The sequence below is a fragment of the Lactuca virosa genome, chromosome 3, assembly GCF_052849685.1.
Source record: "Lactuca virosa cultivar CGN04683 chromosome 3, Lactuca_virosa_CGN04683_v6, whole genome shotgun sequence".
Lineage (NCBI taxonomy): Eukaryota > Viridiplantae > Streptophyta > Magnoliopsida > Asterales > Asteraceae > Lactuca > Lactuca virosa.
In genome coordinates, this window is record NC_136428.1 from 208,163,544 (window position 1) to 208,183,419 (window position 19,876).

The 19,876-nt window shown below is 36.7% G+C and overlaps 1 non-coding gene across 1 annotated transcript; it reads left to right on the forward strand.

The window, feature by feature from the left end:
- The first annotated feature begins 19,101 nt into the window (after window positions 1-19,101).
- Window positions 19,102-19,208, forward strand: LOC145168018 (small nucleolar RNA R71). The gene has a single exon (XR_013741614.1). It is a non-coding gene; the product is annotated as a small nucleolar RNA R71 (small nucleolar RNA).
- Window positions 19,209-19,876: the final 668 nt, after the last annotated feature.

Here is a 19,876-nt window from a genome sequence, read left to right on the forward strand (position 1 = left end):
CGTCGGTTATGGGGGCTCATGGTAATACATTCCAAAAACCATAGAGATCCAACTACCTAGAGGGACGTCTTCGAGTAGTTAATAAAATAATTCAGGGTTAATAAGATATCCTAAGATATAAAGATAGTAAGATAGGATTGTTAAATATCCTATAAAGATAACAAGATATGATTAATAGAATATCCTAAAAGTAATACAGAACATGAAAATTCAAAGTATTCAGAAGACTTATAAGTGACAAGATACAAGGAAATTTTGGAAGAGATAATATAGTAAAGTATAGGGAATGAGGAATATAAGTAAAATGATCACAATCATTGTAAAAATTCCTAAAATGTTTTCAAAAGAGTTTATTATATGTTTATCTAAAAACCTATGAATTCATCAACATCAAGTTAAAGTTTTCAAAACTGCATGTGTTCATAGGATGGATTAAGGATCAACGCAAGGAAGGAAAATCAGGTTGAAGATAGATAGGTTTCATTTATTCCATGTAATAGACATTATTGATTTATAATTAGTTAGTTATGGTTTGTGCTCTATGATTTTGGTAATCTATGTAACCACCGTCACCACTCGGTGTTTCCGCCAATGTTTGGGGGAGGTGTAACTAAATGGTTTTAGAGCTACTTGTTATAGAGAAGTAGTACTTCTTTAGCAATTACGACTATCTCTTACGATGTATACTCCGATAAGGTTTTTCCTAAAACCTATAAATAAAAGTATTACTATTAATTACCCTACTGATAGACTACTCACGGGAGAGGTGACTATTTTGAATTGTCGCTTGGGTTGCTGGATTTCAGAACGACTGCATGCTAAAATGATCCTGTCCTCCGGTACTTCTCATCTGGTCAATCCTTATTTGATTCTCTTGATGTACAAAACAATATTAATCGCTAATCCTGAATAAGTATACAAATCAAGAACACAATATATATATATATATATATATATATATATATATATATATATATATATATATATATATATATATATATATATATATATATATATATATATGTATGTATGTATAAGTCAATTATCTAGGCTAATTCAGTATGTAAAGGTTGAGTCACAACTAAACGTAGCCTGATCACCTATTTTTAGTCTTGACTGAACCAATACATCAACTGAAATTGGACACGATAAATGATAAAATAGGAACCATACATACATATACAATATAAATCAAAAGCATAAACATACACAAGTGTATCAAAAGATATCCCACAAACAAAGTAGAAATAAGTATCAAAATAAAAACCAAACGCATCAACCCTCCCACGTATTCATCACTGCTCTCATACTCGCCCTCCTTGCTATCATCGTTAGTATCTCCAGGATGTGTTCCTGAAGTACTAGCACCATCATGACCAGCACTCATTGGCTGAGCATGAGATGGAACAATAGGACTTACTTGCAGAAAAGGTGGATGGTACATTCCAAGGTGTTGCGTCACCCCAACAATTGAAGCCAAAATCCAGCAATGATTGTAACGCCCGTAGATCCGGGCTAGACAATTTAGAGATAATAGGGGTCGAAAACGACTTTTTGACAAAAGATTATTTAGAATAAATAATCTTAACCAAGTTGTAGAATACGTCTCAAGGGTTCCGTACATATAAAGAACGTTGAAATCCGAGTTATAACGAAGAAGTTATGGTACGTCGAAGTTTTATGGCAAAACCGGCACGACACCGGGAGACGTAAATAGTGAATTTACGATGGAGGACTTTTTAGCCTTAGAAATCTAAACAAAATTTGTAGTATACGTTAAACCGAGAACATACAAAAAAAGAACGCCTAAATCTGACTTCGTATGAGGAAGTTATGAATTTTCTAAGATTTGGCTTAGCAGTGCACAACCCGAAACTCGAATTTTAGATCGAGCGGTTTTTAGCCTATGAGACCTAAATGAGAATTGAAGATCTCATTAATAGGAACTTAACGGTAAAAAGACAGACGAAAACAGAGTCCGTATGTAGAAGTTATGAATTTTACGCGAACATTTAACAGTATAATCTCCTCGTACTGTTAAATTTATGATCAGTCGAGAATTAGCCGACGAAGTCAAAATGAAAGTTGTAGATCTTATTTTTACCTACGCGTGGACATAAATAACGTCAAAAACGGAGGTCGTATGTGAAAGTTACGGATTTTAGAAGTCGGAAGTGTGCTGTGCAAAAATGGGTGATGTGGCACAATCTTGACCATTGCTTTCTCCCCAAATCTTGCCACTAGATGGTGACATGTGGCACCAAGTTCAGCCATTTTTCACCCTATAAATAGAACCTCTCCCACCCTCATTTTCTTCATACCTTTCCCATTCTTTCTTCTCTTTATTCTCTCTCTAGAACCTCTCTCTAGCCCCGAAACCCCCCGAAAAGCCTAGGGAACCTCCCTAGCACGAGGCGGAAGCCCCGGAGTGCTCGACGGCTCCGAGAAGAAGAGATTTTCGGCTCGGGAACGCTGCTCCAATCACAGCCCGGTTTTCTATAAAACCCGCTATAAGTGAGCTACGCCTACGCTATTTTTAATATAGCTTTTATTTAATTATAGTAACGTTATTAGGAACTTATAATAAGTACTTGGCCTATTATTATGGGTTATATAAGTATTGTTTAACGCTTATATAATAGTAATAATAGCTAGACTATTAATTAGTCTCGGCGAATAATAAACTAAACTCTAGTGGTAATAGTAGGTTTCGTCGAAGGAAATTATTTTTTTAAGCAGCGAAGCGCTGTCTGAGTTCGGAATCACCACCTTTTCAAGTGAGTGCATAGTTACTTTCATCTTACACATAGATATGAAGTATTTTATATAAATTACGTGCTATGTGTGCATATTATCTGTATACTTGCTATCTATGCTGGAGGAACGATTTTATACAAGTTTTATATGATTTAAACTGTATATGTATTTATATCTACATAATATGTTGGGTAAAACATGGGTAGATGACATATGAGTTGGATGATGAGTTAGACCATGAGGTAATGGTGAGAGGTGGATGATGTGAGAAGCCTTTTTCCCAAATGATGTCCCCGTCATCTAGCAGAGTATGGGTGACAACCACGGACTATTCTAGACAGTCCAGTGGAACGCTAACAGGCTCGCAACCTGTAGGTGTTGTGAACGATGTGTTCACCCGGTGTACTCTAAACCCTGGCGATCATGCAGACTTGGTGCCTAAACCTTGGCGATCATGCAGACTTGGTGCCAAAACCCTGGCGACTATGCAGACTTAGTGCCTGTTGTATAAACCATGGCAACTATGCAGACTTAGTGCCTAAACCCTGGTGACTATGCGGACTTAGTGCCAATTGTATAAATCCTGGCGACTATGTAGACTTAGTGCCTAAACCCCGGTGACAATGGACTTCGTGTCGATTCCATAGGATGATCCTTAGGAATGAATGAACGAGGAATAGTTGATTCTTAGGGTAGACCGTTAAGAGTAAAGAAGATAATGGGGATGGGTAATTGGGTTGATTGTTTGATGTATAAACATAATAATTATATTATTGTGGGTTGAAAACCCTATGTACTCACCAGGTTTCCCAACCTGACCCACTCAAGCTTATTTGTATCACAGGTGTCAATATGAAGCTACTTTACACTGAGAGATTTAAAAGAGATGTAGATCACTAGTGTAAATGAATGTAAGTTTTGTTTATGCTTATGTTTCTGTATTGACGATGACATCCCAAATGTTTTAAAATGAATAAAAATACATTTCTTCGGAAATGCTTTGATAATGTATTTATCATGTTTTACTGGGAACTAATTCCGCAACATTTTTATTAAAAGAAGTACTCTTATTTTTATAAAGCATAAACAAAATCGGTCTTTTCTGGCCGTGAAAATGGGGATATCACAGTTGGTATCAGAGCATTAGTTTAAGAGAACTAGGAATAAGGATTTATTTCTAGACTTAAACTTAGAATGCTACGCGATGATCGTGAGGAGTGTGTCTAATATATTTTAGGAAGTACACCTGAATAGACACGGGCACTAGCTCAGTTAGGGAAGATGTCTAAATTGCTTTTATGTGCTTAATAATTTGTGATGCTTTATGCTATCGTTTGATCGGATCTTTGGTCTGTTGCCGACCGGATCTGGAAATTTTTTGTGTTCAGATTTCTAAACGTTTAATTACGATATTAGAACTGGCATATATTTTTTTTTGAAGTAATAAGGAGGAATACGCGTATAAACCTTCCTTTATCTATATTCTCGTCTCGATACACCAAACGACTGCTTTGGTGTGCAAAACATCATGGTGAAGACTCGTAGTGAATTGAGTAAATGGAGGAAATGAGAAGGCTTACGATACTGAGTGGTACCTATCAGAAGATATCGTAAGAGTGATATCTTGCCTTTAGAACGCGTCTAAGAAATAATACGTCTAGTACGGGAGAAGTACACTTTCGATTATCAGAAAGAAAGATTTTTTGTATAAATCCATGAAGTTATCCCATCGTCTGACATTTCCATCACCAACCGAGTTGAAGCAAAATTGATGATTGAAGATACACATGGAAGAAGTCATAGTAGAGTCTATGGGAAATTTTATGATTGTTTGGACACATTTTTATGTGTTAAAATTGTTTTTGTGATAGTAACTTGGAAAGCTGCGAGACAATACTTGGGACGAGTATGAGTAGGTGTGAATGGTAGTAGAGGCCTATATTACCGGAAGCACAGGACTCACACTTGGATCAGGGAAAGTCACAAGGTTACCAAGGAGCTAGTAATCGATTTCGTTTTATTCAAGTATGTCGTTACCATCGTTTTGGTAATGACTAAGAAGATGATTGTTATTCCGACCCTAGTGGTCATATCAAATTGAGTCCAACTACGCTGAGTATGTTATGTGGTTTAGAGAATCAAGTTCGATGTAGCATCTGACTTAAAACGGAAGATTGAAATAAAAAGCGATCAGTAGAGGTATCACAAAAAGTTGCTTGTAGCTAGAAATGCTACCTTTTAAGATGAGATTAGAACATGAAGGAAAGTATAGTCTGTTCTGGAAGACTCTAAGAGACCTGAGTCTAAGCATTGCAGCATACGATGATAGGTCATTGGAATATGACACATCGTTCCATTTTAGTAATAAAATAACTTATCTTAGGTTTGTTAAGAAAAAGAAGCAGTCTCCAGTAAGGATCGAGATTGTGACTTGAAGGTCAGAATTTGGAGTCTAACGTGAGATAGGGAGCAAGTGCAAGATCGAGCACCGCCTGCAATCAGGAAGTCTTAGAGTTAGATATTCGTTCGAAGAAACTTCAAAGTTACGGTTATTACTTAGGATGAAGAGATAACGTATGGAGTCATCATGTGAGCCCTGTTTCGTTGATGATTCCGGGACGTAATCATCCTAAGGGGAGATAATTGTAACGCCCATAGATCCGGACTAGTCAATTTAGAGATAATAGGGGTCGAAAACAACTTTTTGACAAAAGATTAGTCTCAAGGGTTCCGTACATATAAAGAACGTTGAAATCCGAGTTATAACGAAGAAGTTATGGTACGTCGAAGTTTTATGGCAAAACCGGCACGACACCGGGAGACGTAAATAGTGAATTTACGATGGAGGACTTTTTAGCCTTAGAAATCTAAACAAAAGTTGTAGTATACATTAAACCGAGAACATACAAAAAAAGAACGCCCAAATCTGACTTCGTATGAGGAAGTTATGAATTTTCTAAGATTTGGCTTAGCAGTGCACAGCCCGAAACTCAAATTTTAGATCGAGCGGTTTTTGGCCTACGCGACCTAAATGAGAATTGAAGATCTCATTAATAGGAACTCAACGGTAAAAAGACAGACGAAAACAGAGTCCGTATGTAGAAGTTATGCATTTTACGCGGACATTTAACAGTATAATCTCCTCGTACTGTTAAATTTATGATCGGTCGAGAATTAGCTGACGAAGTCAAAATGAAAGTTGTAGATCTTATTTTTACCTATGCGTAGACATAAATAACGTCAAAAACGGAGGTCGTATGTGAAAGTTACGGATTTTAGAAGTCGGAAGTGTGCTGTGCAAAAATGGGTGATGTGGCACAATCTTGACCATTGCTTTCTCCCCAAGTCTTGCCACTAGATGGTGACATGTGGCACCAAGTTCAGCCATTTTTCACCCTATAAATAGAACCTCTCCCACCCTCATTTTCTTCATACCTTTCCCATTCTTTCTTCTCTTTATTCTCTCTCTAGAACCTCTCTCTAGCCCCGAAACCCCCCGAAAAGCCTAGGGAACCTCCCTAGCACGAGGCGGAAGCCCCGGAGTGCTCGACGGCTCCGAGAAGAAGGGCTTTCCGGCTCGGGAACACTGCTCCAAGCAAAGCCCGGTTTTCTATAAAACCCGCTGTAAGTGAGCTACGCCTACGCTATTTTTAATATAGCTTTTATTTAATTATAGTAACGTTATTAGGAACTTATAATATGTACTTGGCCTATTATTATGGGTTATATAAGTATTGTTTAACGCTTATATAATAGTAATAATAGCTAGACTATTAATTAGTCTCGGCGAATAATAAACTAAACTCTAGTGGTAATAATAGGTTTCGTCGAAGGAAATTATTTTTTTAAGCAGCGAAGCGCTGTCTGAGTTCGGAATCACCACCTTTTCAAGTGAGTGCATAGTTACTTTCATCTTACACATAGATATGAAGTATTTTATATAAATTACGTGCTATGTGTGCATATTATCTGTATACTTGCTATCTATGCTGGAGGAACGATTTTATACAAGTTTTATATGATTTAAAATGTATATGTATTTATATCTACATAATATGTTGGGTAAAACATGGGTAGATGACATATGAGTTGGATGATGAGTTAGACCATGAGGTAATGGTGAGAGGTGGACGATGTGAGAAGCCTTTTTCCCAAATGATGTCCCCGTCATCTAGCAGAGTATGGGTGACAACCACAGACTATTCTAGACAGTCCAGTGGAACGCTAACAGGCTCGCAACCTGTAGGTGTTGTGAACGATGTGTTCACCCGGTGTACTCTAAACCCTGGCGATCATGCAGACTTGGTGCCTAAACCTTGGCGATCATGCAGACTTGGTGCCAAAACCCTGGCGACTATGCGGACTTAGTGCCTGTTGTATAAACCATGGCAACTATGCAGACTTAGTGCCTAAACCCTGGTGACTATGCGGACTTAGTGCCTATTGTATAAATCCTGGCGACTATGCAGACTTAGTGCCTAAACCCCGGTGACGATGGACTTCGTGCCGATTCCTTAGGATGATCCTTATGAATGAATGAACGAGGAATAGTTGATTCTTAGGGTAGATCCTTAAGAGTAAAGTAGATAATGGGGATGGGTAATTGGGTTGATTGTTTGATGTTTAAACATAATAATTATATTATTGTGGGTTGAAAACCCTATGTACTCACCAGGTTTCCCAACCTGACCCACTCAAGCGTATTTGTATCACAGTGTGTCAATATGAAGCTACTTTACACTGAGAGATTTAAAAGAGATGTAGATCACTAGTGTAAATGAATGTAAGTTCTGTTTATGCTTATGTTTCTGTATTGACGATGACATCCCAAATGTTTTAAAATGAATAAAAATACATTTATTCGGAAATGCTTTGATAATGTATTTATCATGTTTTACTGGGAACTAATTCCGCAACATTTTTATTAAAAGAAGTACTCTGATTTTTATAAAGCATAAACAAAATCGGTCTTTTCTGGCCGTGAAAATGGGGATGTCACAATGTTCCTCATGTATAGCATCCAAACGCCGCATCACATCGCGTTGATTCAGCTCCGGCTGATTAGGCTCGACATGCCTAGGTCTCTGATGCCTCTCGAAGGCAGGCTCATGGATATGCTCCAGCTCCACTTGTTTAATTGGCTCCATATTGTCATCGTCAGGAACCCTCCACTACCGACCAACACCTCGAACCAACACTTGCATCTTCCCTAGAGCAGTCACACCCATATGCCTAATAGGAATAAGAACCATCCCGCTAGTATCAACCTCGTAAGACAGAGCCAATCGACTGAATCAATGACCACCCCAAATCCTGCTCGAAGTCATGGAACCTAGAGCCATATCAAATAAATAAAGAACAAGAGCAAAGGGAAGATTGAGGCGAACCTCAGTCTGAGTAAGGCGCCACATGTAGAAAAGGTCGCCATAAGGAACCTTTTCGCACTCCTCGCGGTGACAAATAGTAGAAGCGACCAATCATTGAAGCAACCGATAAATAGGAAATCTAAGGCACTCTCTTTGGCTATCCTAGAAACATAGCTCCCGCTAGCATGACCCCATACCTACAGGTAGTCGTACTGCTATGGTGGTTCAATAATGCAGCTGTCAAAATAAGCATAGAAATGAGGACTCGCAGTCTCTTCTACTGTATAAATCCCTAGACATCTCGCCAACTCAATAAGGCTACAGGAGCGGGATACGCCTCCCAAGTGGAAAAAGAAAACTGATCTATCAGCCCAGTTCATCAACACCTTGTTGAAGCGGACTGTCAAAAAGAACTCCCAACAGAGCTCTTTGTGGATCACCTCCCGAATACCAACAACCCGACACTAACCATGGCAGACAAAAAGCTCAAGACTGATATCATCCCGCAAGACCCGAGTAAGAAATGACCCTAAATGAGCTATCAACCCAGACTCATCTGTAGCCCTCCAGGAAAGAGCCCGAGGAATAATAATCTTCTTGGATAGAAGAGCAATTAGGTGAGAGACGAAGAAACTCCGATCAACAAGTTCATTGGATAGGAATAGGTGTGATGACCAGTTAGGAGGTAAGTGACCCGCAGCTGTCGACCTTGTCTCGACATATCTGTAGAAAAATAGACACAAGGCCATTAGGGATGAGTTAGATAAGATAAATGTTCAAAAATGTGTTGAAATGGACCACACGTGCAAAAGTGTATGATGCATGTGAGTACACGCAGCGCACTTGCTTCTGTGCAGCATGCTCCAAGAACAAGACGAACAACAGTTCGAAAAATTATTGTTTCGCCCAAAATTCAACACAATAAACTTATAGGGATGCTCGACTAAGCTTTTTAAGTACAAATAAGGAGTTCATTTCATCTAAAACATTACAAATTAAACTATTTATTTAAAAGTTTAGAAAAAATTCAAATTCTAAAAACTCCAAATATGAATCAATGGATGAAATAAACTCAAAATTGAGTATTGAAGTAGTAAAAATCGTTAGTATAACAAGCCCAAATGGTATCCCATTACAAGAAATTCATCCAAAAAAATGATTCAATGAATTTTTTTCTAAAAAGCCCTAAACTCCGAAATTGAGCAATATAAAGAGTGAGGATTAGTGTAGATAGTACCTAGAAGTAGAAGGATCGAAGGAAATGCTAAAAATCGAAACTCGGGATAGAAGGCATGATGTTCTCGTCATTCATGTAGGGACCAGTTGAGACAGAAAATGGAGGGGGAGACCAAAGGAATGTTGGTAGAAAAGTGTAGAATGAGACCAAAAATCGACTTTAGTGACCTGTCGCGAGTGCGCACGGCGCACATTGTATGCACGTCGCGCGCTGCCCAGATTTCAAAAAAAAAACCTTTGTTTTACCCTTAGATTATATAATACCCTAAAAACTTAGAGGCTTAATCTAGGAATTTAGGAACAATAAGGAAAAAAAATTATTTTAGCAGCAAAAAGAAAACTGGTTGCTAGGAAAGAAACGGTAGCATGTTATAACAAAGGAAATAAAATACTCCTAGTAAAACAAGGCACATAAGGACTCGATTTCAACCCTATTAGTCAGATATAGGATCGAAAAATAACCTACTTACTATCATTTCAGGATAACAACACTCTAATGCTAACCTTGATTGACCCAACCACCATTCAGACCATGATTCAACGTCAATTCTCTGATGCGTTAGGGAACCTCAAAGCAAGTAAGGAATAGGGAAGCAATAAGGAAGGTGATAAAATGACAAAAACCTATCAGTATTTCATTAACTGTAAGCCAAGACCATTTTACGAAGATAGTGGAGTAGATAGTTTAATCCACTAGATAAAGGAGATAGAGATCAAGTATTCTGATGAACATAGAGTTAAGTTCACAACATTCACGTTTAGGGGAAGAGATCTCATATGGTGGAGTATCCAACTCAAGGCTTTAGGTGTAGACAAAGGCTATGCAACCCATGGGAAGAGCTAAAGAAGCAGATGATTAGGAAATTCCGTTTTGGAAAAGACGTGGCACGAGCGAAACAGGAATTTAGTCATCTTAGCACAAAGGAATCGGGTCTAGCCTTCTATACTGTACGCTTTGAGTACCTAGTCACCATATGCCCTGAATTGGTCGATTTAGAGATCAAAAAGATCAATGCATACATCCACGGATTAGTTCCTCATATTAGGAACGAGGTGCATGCATACCAACCCAACACCTACGAGGAAGCTAAATATTTAGCCTTCTGTCTCAAGGAACATGTGATCCAGAACTCAAGAATGAGTAAGAAGAAGTCCAAAGAACTCAAACACAAGTGGGAAGGAACCACCAAGGGAAAACCTAGTCAACCCTTGTGGAAGGCGAAAGAGGAAACAAAGCCTCGCGAGAGATCACCCACTCCACCAACGGGATACTTGGGAAGACTCCTCTTGTGCAATAGTTGTGGACTTCATCATCTGGGAAAATGTGTGGAATTTAGGTGTAACAATTGCAGTAAACCGGGACATATCACAAGTGCAGGAGTCAACCATGCCAGTAAAAAGGAAATATTGGGTGTTAGAATAAAGAGCTTTAGGGAAGAAGTCCCATAGAAATAATTATGTGATATTTAAAGGGGGGATTGGAAACCCATGAAGTTGTACTTATCATTATATAAAGATCTACTTTTGAGTACAAGAAGTAATAGACAAATAAACATAGAAATCCCTCCAGAAACCAATATCAATATCAAAATAAAAGGTTTAGGTTTCCTTTTGGTGTAAAATAAGGACAAAATCAAATAGAATGTCAAAAGATTCATGATAGATTCTAATGCTGAAGTTATAGAATTAGAAGTAGAACTAAAAAGAAAATTTATTTGTACCAATAAAAAAGGAAAAGGATCAATCCATGAGTAAGAAACCGGTCTCCCCTAATAAGATTTCCCAAAGATCTGTATTTCGGGACGAAATTCGTAAAACCAGAGGAGAATGTGACAATTGGGAAATTCCTGTTAACAACCATCACCAGAGATTAGCATCGACAAACAATAACAAATCAAGTTTTTCATATTTCGGGAAAATATGATCAGATATATTATGATTTTAGGTAAGAAAAATATTAATAGGGTAAAAAATGAGTGTCCAAAAAAGTTATACTGCTATTAATAATGGTCAGTGTACTTGGAAAGTGCACATCAAAGTTGTCCCAAGGATACAAACTTTGTAAAAATCTGACTCCGATTGAAGGAATTATGATTTTATTAAAAGTAAAAATCAATCGCGTTAATAACTCTATTAACGTCAAAATGGTATAAGGAAATCATTTGAGTTCTAGCTAACGTCATTAAAAGGAAAGTCGTAGTACTCCGATAGATAAGAAATTTTAAAAGAAAAATGTCAAAAACGAAGTTCGTATAAAGAAGATACGGTTTTTAGAAAAATATAAAATACGGGTTAAAAATAAAAGTTAGAATTTGGAAAAGTAACCTTAAGGAAAGTTGTAGTACTAGTAGAGAGATATTCAAATATATAAAGAGGCTAAGAAACAAGATTCATATAAGGAAGATATTAATTTTTATAAAAGATTTAGAGTTGCACACCAAGTGCGCGTCAAGCTCGACGCGCACGTCTCACACCCGGATTCATCGAGATTGGAGAGACGTGGACCATCAGAAGAGTGACACGTGGAAAGCCTTGGATGGATCCATGAGTCGAGTGCACGACGCACACAAATTGCGTCGCGCGCATAAGCACTATAAATAGAGGTGCTCACTTTCTGAATTCCTCACACCCATATATATATATATATATATATATATATATATATATATATATATATATATATATATATATATATATATATATATCGATCTATCTCGGAAGCCCTCCCAATGGTGCGGCAATTCGGATGCAGTAGCAAGGATATCCTCGGTCTAGTTTAAAGGATTTATGGACGGGGGGGGGGGATACATGCTTATCAAACTGCTTTATCCATATATATATATATATATATATATATATATATATATATATATATATATATATATATATATATATATATATAAATATCAATAGTTATATAGAGCATGAAACCTTAGGATAATGTAACCATAGATGCTATACCTAGTTGTAAGCTATGATATGATGCCTAAGAGTTATGATATCCGATAGTTTGGAAGAGATATTACCTAGATGTTATAATGGATAATTCCCTAGGATAACATAGTACCTAGAAGTAATGTTGGTCAACTATAGGGATATGCACTGTACATTATCATTACTCTACCCAAATATCCTGTTTCAAATTAACCATAATTAGGGTATATATATGTATGGAAAAATTATATATATATATATATATATATATATATATATATATATATATATATATATATATATATATATAAAAGATAATTATGAGATATATAAGTTTTAAATTATCAAATATAAAGTAAAAGGTTTATATTGTTATATTTATAGGAAATCACTAAGTAAGAAAGATAAAAGATAAAATACCTAAGGTTAATGCGTTAGTGAGCTCTTATTATTCATCCTTAGGCTTATTAAATTCGGCTACCCTATACCTATAATCGTTAATCTTGCGAGAGCCAGAAAGATATGTATAGATCTATACGAGGTTTGACACCCACACATGTGATAGCTAGCTATAATCCCGACAAGATAACTTTCTTTATTATACAAGAAATATTCAATGTCCGATGAAGCCTACAACTTCGGTTATGGGGGCTCATGGTAATACATTCCAACATCCTTAGAGATCTGACTACCTAGAGGGACACCTTCGAGTAGTTAATAAACTAATTTAGGGTTACTAAGATATCCTAAGATATAAAGATAGTAAGATAGGATTGGTAAAATATCCTATAGAGATAACAAGGTAGGATTATTAGAATATCCTAAAAAGAATATAGAACATGAAAATTGAAAATATTCGAAAGACTTATAAGTTACAAGATACAAGGAAATTTTGGAAGAGATAATATAGTAAAGTATAGGGAATGAGGAATATAAGTAAAATGAGCATAATCATTGTAAAAATTCCTAAAAGTTTTCAAAAGAGTTTATTATATGTTTATCTAAAAACCTTTGAATTAACCAACATCAAGTTGACGTTTCCAAAACCGCATGCGTTCCTAGGATGGAATAAGGATCAACACATGGAATGAAAATTATCTTGAAGATAGATAGGTTTCATTTATTCCTTGTTATAGACATTATTGATTTATAAAAAGGTAGTTATGGTTTGTGCTCTATGATTTGGGTAATCTATGTAACCACTGTCACCACTTAGCGTTTCCACCAACGGCCGGGGGAGGTGTGACAGACAACCTCACTAGGAAGCCAATGAATAAGCTTGCAAAAGTCTCTTTTCCTAGCGCTTGGGCAAATATCATCGAATCTATTCAGGAGATTCATGGGCTTGACATTTTATTTGGTCAAATTTTAAAATGCAAAGTAGGTCGTGGCTCTAAGATTTTATTTTGGCTCGATGAATGGATGGAAGGAGGTTCTCCATTCTCTGGATTTCAAAAAGTCATGTCTCATTTCTGAGCATTTTTCGAGTTTAGTTCACACGTGGAAGTGGAAAAGGGCACCCCGTTATCCAATCGAGTTGCAGGAGCTTGATAATCTTCATACACTTCATGGGAATTTCAGCCTCTCCGGTTTCGATGATGTTTGGATTTCTAATCTTGCCTCTGATGGAAAATTCTATGTCAACAATCTCAGGTCTAACATCGTCTCCAACTCACTCGCGGTGTGAACAACCCAACTATCTGGTCGCATTTGGTCCCGTCTTCCACCGCCCTTGACCGACATGATGTTTCGATCCCATCTTCCTCTGTCCACCCTTGTCCTACTGGTGTTGATTCTAGCGAGCATATCCTCCTCAGCTGCCCTTTTGCCCACGAGGTGATGTTTTGGATCTTTAAATGTTGCAAAATTACTTCTCCAAGCTTTAAATCTATTAAAGAGGTCATCGATTTTGCGGCTAACTGGGAGCATTGTCTAAAGATGAGAAAAGTTCTTGTTGCGATCATATATGGTCTTTTTGGAGCATTTGGAAAGAGAGGGTCGACAAGGTTTTTAACAACGTCTTCACTACCCTACGAAAACGGTGAATCACATAATCTCTTTGGTGTTTAATTGGGTTAAATGTAGGGGTAACTTTGGTCTTTATAATTGGTCATATTGGGTTTGTTGCCTGTTTAAAACTTTGTAATTTTGTTGGTTTATTTCCCCTGTCTTGTTCTTTTAGGAAGGGGGCTCGCTTTTTATAAAATTGTTGTTTCCAAAAAAGTAGACATTTTACACATATTCCATTCCATATCAAATCATTTCATTAGACATAACATAATTCAAAAGACATTTCTTTTCACATTTCATTCCCTTCTTTCATTAAGGGCTAGTTATGGTATTGAATCGTTGTAATTTGTATACGTAGGGTCTAGCAATACCCCTTGATGTGCACAAATTATACCTATCTAGTTTTAAATTTATAACCTAACGAACTTAACTGGCTAGAATGCACCTAGGCAGTGTACCTCGTCGAATTATAGAATAGTTTAGGTAAGTCGGGTGTCGATCACAGGGAACAATATTTAATTAATATAATAACTACTAAAAGCTCAACTAAGAAAAACAACTAAAATGGGGTTTTTTTTTATCTGATTTTACAAGTTCATAAAAACTTAAGCAATCAACTAAAAACGATTGTAATCAATATATTAAAAACACTTTCGTTTATTTTTGAATCCACCTTTTCCTATGGTTATTTCTTATTTATGGATTAATGAAGTTGGTTACCAAGTTATATGTAATTAGCAATTCAAGTCCAAATTTACTAATACTTTCACCAATTCATGAACTACCTTGTATGGTTATACATAAGCAAAACACAAAATTAGTTATTCATTATAGATGGGCTATGTAAGATTTATCAAAGAAAACACAATTATGGTCACAATTATGTTCTCCAGCATAGCTAAATTTGTTACTTTTATTACTTATCTAAGATTTGGTCGATCATAGCTCTAGCAATTTAATGGTCACTAAATCACTAGGTAATCAAGTTCATGTAATTTAATGGTCACTAAGCTACACTACACTTGAAATTAAGAAACAAAGTTACAAACTTTAACATGCTAGGTAATGATAATAAAACACATGCATAAACCAAATTCATATAATCCATAAAGTAAGAAACTAACTCATAGTTTTAGGTTTCATCTATCTAAACGAAAGAAAGGGTTTTAGCCCATAATCACAGCTGGAAAACACATAAACATAAGGGAAACTAAACTAATCATGATTAAACTAGGCAAACCGAATGTGTAGATGCGAATCCTTGCTCCAATCTCTTTATCCTTTGATCTTTAGTTGAATTCTGCCCTCAAAGGGGTCTTGGAAAGGTATTTTTTTCGTTCATAGTCGCAACCTTCATCCCTCTCTCCCCTGGAATCGACCTAATGTCCGAGATATATATAGTTACCAAAACTCTCGACACCATGACGTGGTAAAGGCACCACATCGTGGTCCTCAAGTTTATCCCGTATTCTCCAAGTCGACGTCAAGAATCGCAAAGATTCCATTCACCACGTCGTGGTGGGGTCACCACGTCGTGGGGGTTGAAAATCCAACTTTTCTAGAAAACACGAAAGTCATCCGAAAGTGTGTCTAGTTTTCAAATAATTTATAATCTCGTCAATCGGAGTTACGAGTCATGAGATATGGTCAAAATACGGACAAGGGGTCAATCTGTCCAACAACATCCTTCTTGTGTCTTCTTCTTGCCTAAGCTCGCATTTTCCTGCTTCCAGCTTCCATGTTGCTTCCGAGCATGTCCTTTATGCTACATAACATATATTAAACATACTAAGTACCTTTTGTTCTATAATAAACATAATTATAGCTAAAAGTATTAAGATATGATGTAAAATATATATGTAGATATGCACATATCAAAATACCCCACACTTATCTTTTGCTTTCCCCCAAGCAAAACTAACTTTTTAAGTCTAACTTTCATCACCAATATCACATAAGACAATCTATTTTGAACTCAGCCATTATACCAAGACCTCAATGTCCATATTTGTGTCTAAGGTTCCTAAAAACTTCTCCAATCCTAGCTACTCACAATCCTTATGAACCTTCACCCCTTAGCTTATACGACACTCATTTCTACAACCCTCCGAATCAATCCTCAGAAATCTTTCTTAACCTCAAGGTATTTTTGGTTAAGCTACCCAAGCATACATAATCTAGAAAAATTACAACTTTTGATACCAAAATGGAGCTCTTTGGAATTCTTCGCTTCTTTGAATAATTGATCTTTGCTTTCACCACCTTTTTGTTTGATTTTTGGTATCTTCAACTTTTGATTCTTCATAATTTTGATCTTTTGATCTTCATACTTCGTAGCTCCAAAAATTCTTCAACTTTTCGGTAATTTTCTCTTTTTTTTTTATATATAACTCACTTTTTTCGCTCGAATCCTACATGCTTAAGTAAGGGAGCTTAACTTCAACCTTTATTGGTTAGAGATATTAGTCTAAGTGAAATGATTGCATAAGCTCTCCTGGATAGATTTCAGGTACAGACTACAAAACATATTATGCCATATAAACTACCAGATTACCTTTCATATCTCATGGCTTTTCACTAGGAACAAGAAGCTACAAATATAATATAACATATGTTGGCTCAGTTAAACATCTGAGCTCTCATCGGATCATCCCACGCAACACTAGCAACTTAAGTTTAAAATAATACTAGATTCAATTTTTAGATTATTATTTCAAATCTATTTCTAAATTTTTAAAAATTTTAAATTTTAAATTTTTTAGCAATTTACTTTTTCGACGCCCTACCCCACACTTAAATGATGCAATGTCCCCATTTCATACTAAAACAATTAAAGAACATAAAAAATTAAAATGGAAGAGTTGGAACAGACTCCTCTTGGGTAGTAGTGGCAAGATCGAACTCTAAGACTTGTGTGGAAAGCTTAGACTTCTCGTATAATTGTTGGAAATAGTACTTATGGACCTTCTTCTTGTGAATGCAAATGTGTCGGATCGAATGAAATCAAAGAACCATTCTTGAAAAATGTTTTGAACCTTTGCCACGATGTGGGAAAGCAACGCCATGTCGTGGTGTCAAGCAAATGGTCATCAAGGTCGAGCAAAATAACGTCGTCACAACGTGGATTGAGGATGCCACGCCGTGGTGTCTTCTCAGAGAATCTTCTAAGATTGAAACAGGTGGGCATCGACTCTTTGTAACGTGTGTAACCATTACAACTTTTCTTTTCAGTAAATATGCTTCAAAATGCTTTTCTGTTCATTATGTAGGAACCCCACACTTATTCAAAAACTTGTTCTTCAATTATGATCTTAAAAAATCGCACGACTTCTTCAAATTAGGCTCCTTCACTGCTTCACTTTCGTTCAACACTACAAAATAAGATCAAGAACTAGAGAAACACATCATCATTCGGTTAAGGTAAAATAAACTAAAACGAAAAATAAAACTAAAACTAAATCAAAAAGAAAAGAAAATGCAAACTCTAAAAAATTGGGTTGCCTCCTGAGAAACGCTTCTTTTTGAAGAGTCGTGAGCCGGACTCTTTCCCACTCTATGTTGCATCGGGTGGAAGTGTAACTTCCCCGTTCTCCATCATCTTGAGCCTTGCTCATTTGTAACCAACCCGTCTATCGAATTCCTTTCTTGAGCTTTCTTGCATTGTCGGGTTGACATCTTCTTTATGTTTTCGCTTGGGTTCTTTCTTCATTCCCATGTCTTTAGCTTTTGTCTTGTCTCTTTCCGGGTTTTTCTTATTAAAATTGGAATCATCACTCTCTTCTTCATTTTCTTCAACCGACTTTGTTACTGGATTTGGTAGTCTTGTAAAAGCAAACACCTCAAAAATCATAGGCGTTGAAACTCGAGGTTTTGAATAATTCACTTCTTTTTCCAATTGCTCTTCAAGTTCTTTATGCTCCATGAACATTGTGTTTCCTTACTTTACTAGATTTTCCTTGGCACGGGATGGGAAAGGAAGAGGTGTTCGGTACGGCTCAACAACAGAAAAATCATAATCTTTTTTTCTTGCCCACGACGTGGTATTATTGCCTCCACGTCGTGGTGACTGGGCAGCTTCACGATACTCTTCTTCGTATTTCCTTTTTACTACGAGTGACTGATTAGAATCCTCTTCAAGGTCCTTCATATGCACCAATTCATCATCTTCTTCTATATCAATGGCAATGGCTTGAGCATTTTGGATTGACTCGATTTTTCGTGAAGGTGAATCCGGTAGCTTTTCTTGTACAAGCCTTGTTAATTGCACCACTTGCGTACAGATACTTAAAAAAGATGCTTTTTTTTCTCTAAGTATTGCGTATGTATCATCATGTCGTTTTTTGCTAGCTTCCTAGAATCTAAATAACATTGACTCGAGAGCATATATTTACTCTGATTGGACTTGCTCAATTTGGTAGGGATCATGCTTAAGTTCTTGAATTTCTTTCACATCTCGTTCTCTCTTGTACTCCACCTCACAATACCTTGTAGAATGAGGTCCTCCACAAGCTCCACATCTATCATGAATTTATCTACCCATTTTGTGATCTTTTCTTCCATTGCGTCGAGCTTTGCAATTGCTGCACTGATAGTATCTTGACCTCCATCTTTACTTGACTTTCCTCTAATGAAATCCTCCTTTGAGTTGTGATACTCTCTTGAATGCTTAGCGAATTCTTCAATCAAAGCTTTATTTGTTTCCAGATTCTTCTTTGTCATGGGCCCTTGCGAGTCTAGAAGTTTACGAGTGCACACATTGACACCATCATAAAATATCCAGATTTCTTGTTGCACATTGAAGTCATGTTGAGGACAATTTCATAACAATCTCTTGTAACGTTCCCAAGCTTCATATAACGACTCCCCTTCTAATTGTTGACAATTCTGGATATTTCTCTTAAGCTTTGCCACTTTTGAAGAAGGGGTGAGCTGGTTTATGAACTCGGTCTTAAAATCAGCCCATGTTGTGTTTGCTCCAAAGGGAAGTGATTTAACCATTCCTTAGCTTCGCCCTTCAATGTGACCGGAAAAAGTCGAAGCATCACCGCATTTTTACTCACGTTTGGTGCATGAAAATAATGTGAAATCTCCACCACCTCTTCTATATGCTCATAAGCGTCCTCATGTTCCTTCCCATAAAACGGTAATTCCCTTAACATATTGATAATATGCCCCAAAAGTTCAAACTTTGTCGTGGTTGGGATTTTTGGTGGATCAAGACCCCATCTGTTTTCGTTCCTCATATGTCGCGTGTACTCTTCCATTGACATGGTGGTGATGTCCCCCATATTTCCTGCTAAAAAAACAAACACACGCATAAAAAGAAACAAAAAACAAATAAACGAAAAAGTAACTGATGCGAGACCACGACGTGGTGAAGATTACCGCGACGTGGTTGCGTCTCAGAGAATAAAAAAACTAAAATAAAAAAATGTAAAAAAAGTAACTTTTTATGGTTTTTACCCCACAAAAGGATCAAATAACTAAAAGCAATTAAACTAATAATAAAATAAGTCGTTCCCCGGCAACGGCGCCAAAAATTTCATGTGCACAGATTATTCCTATCTAGTTTT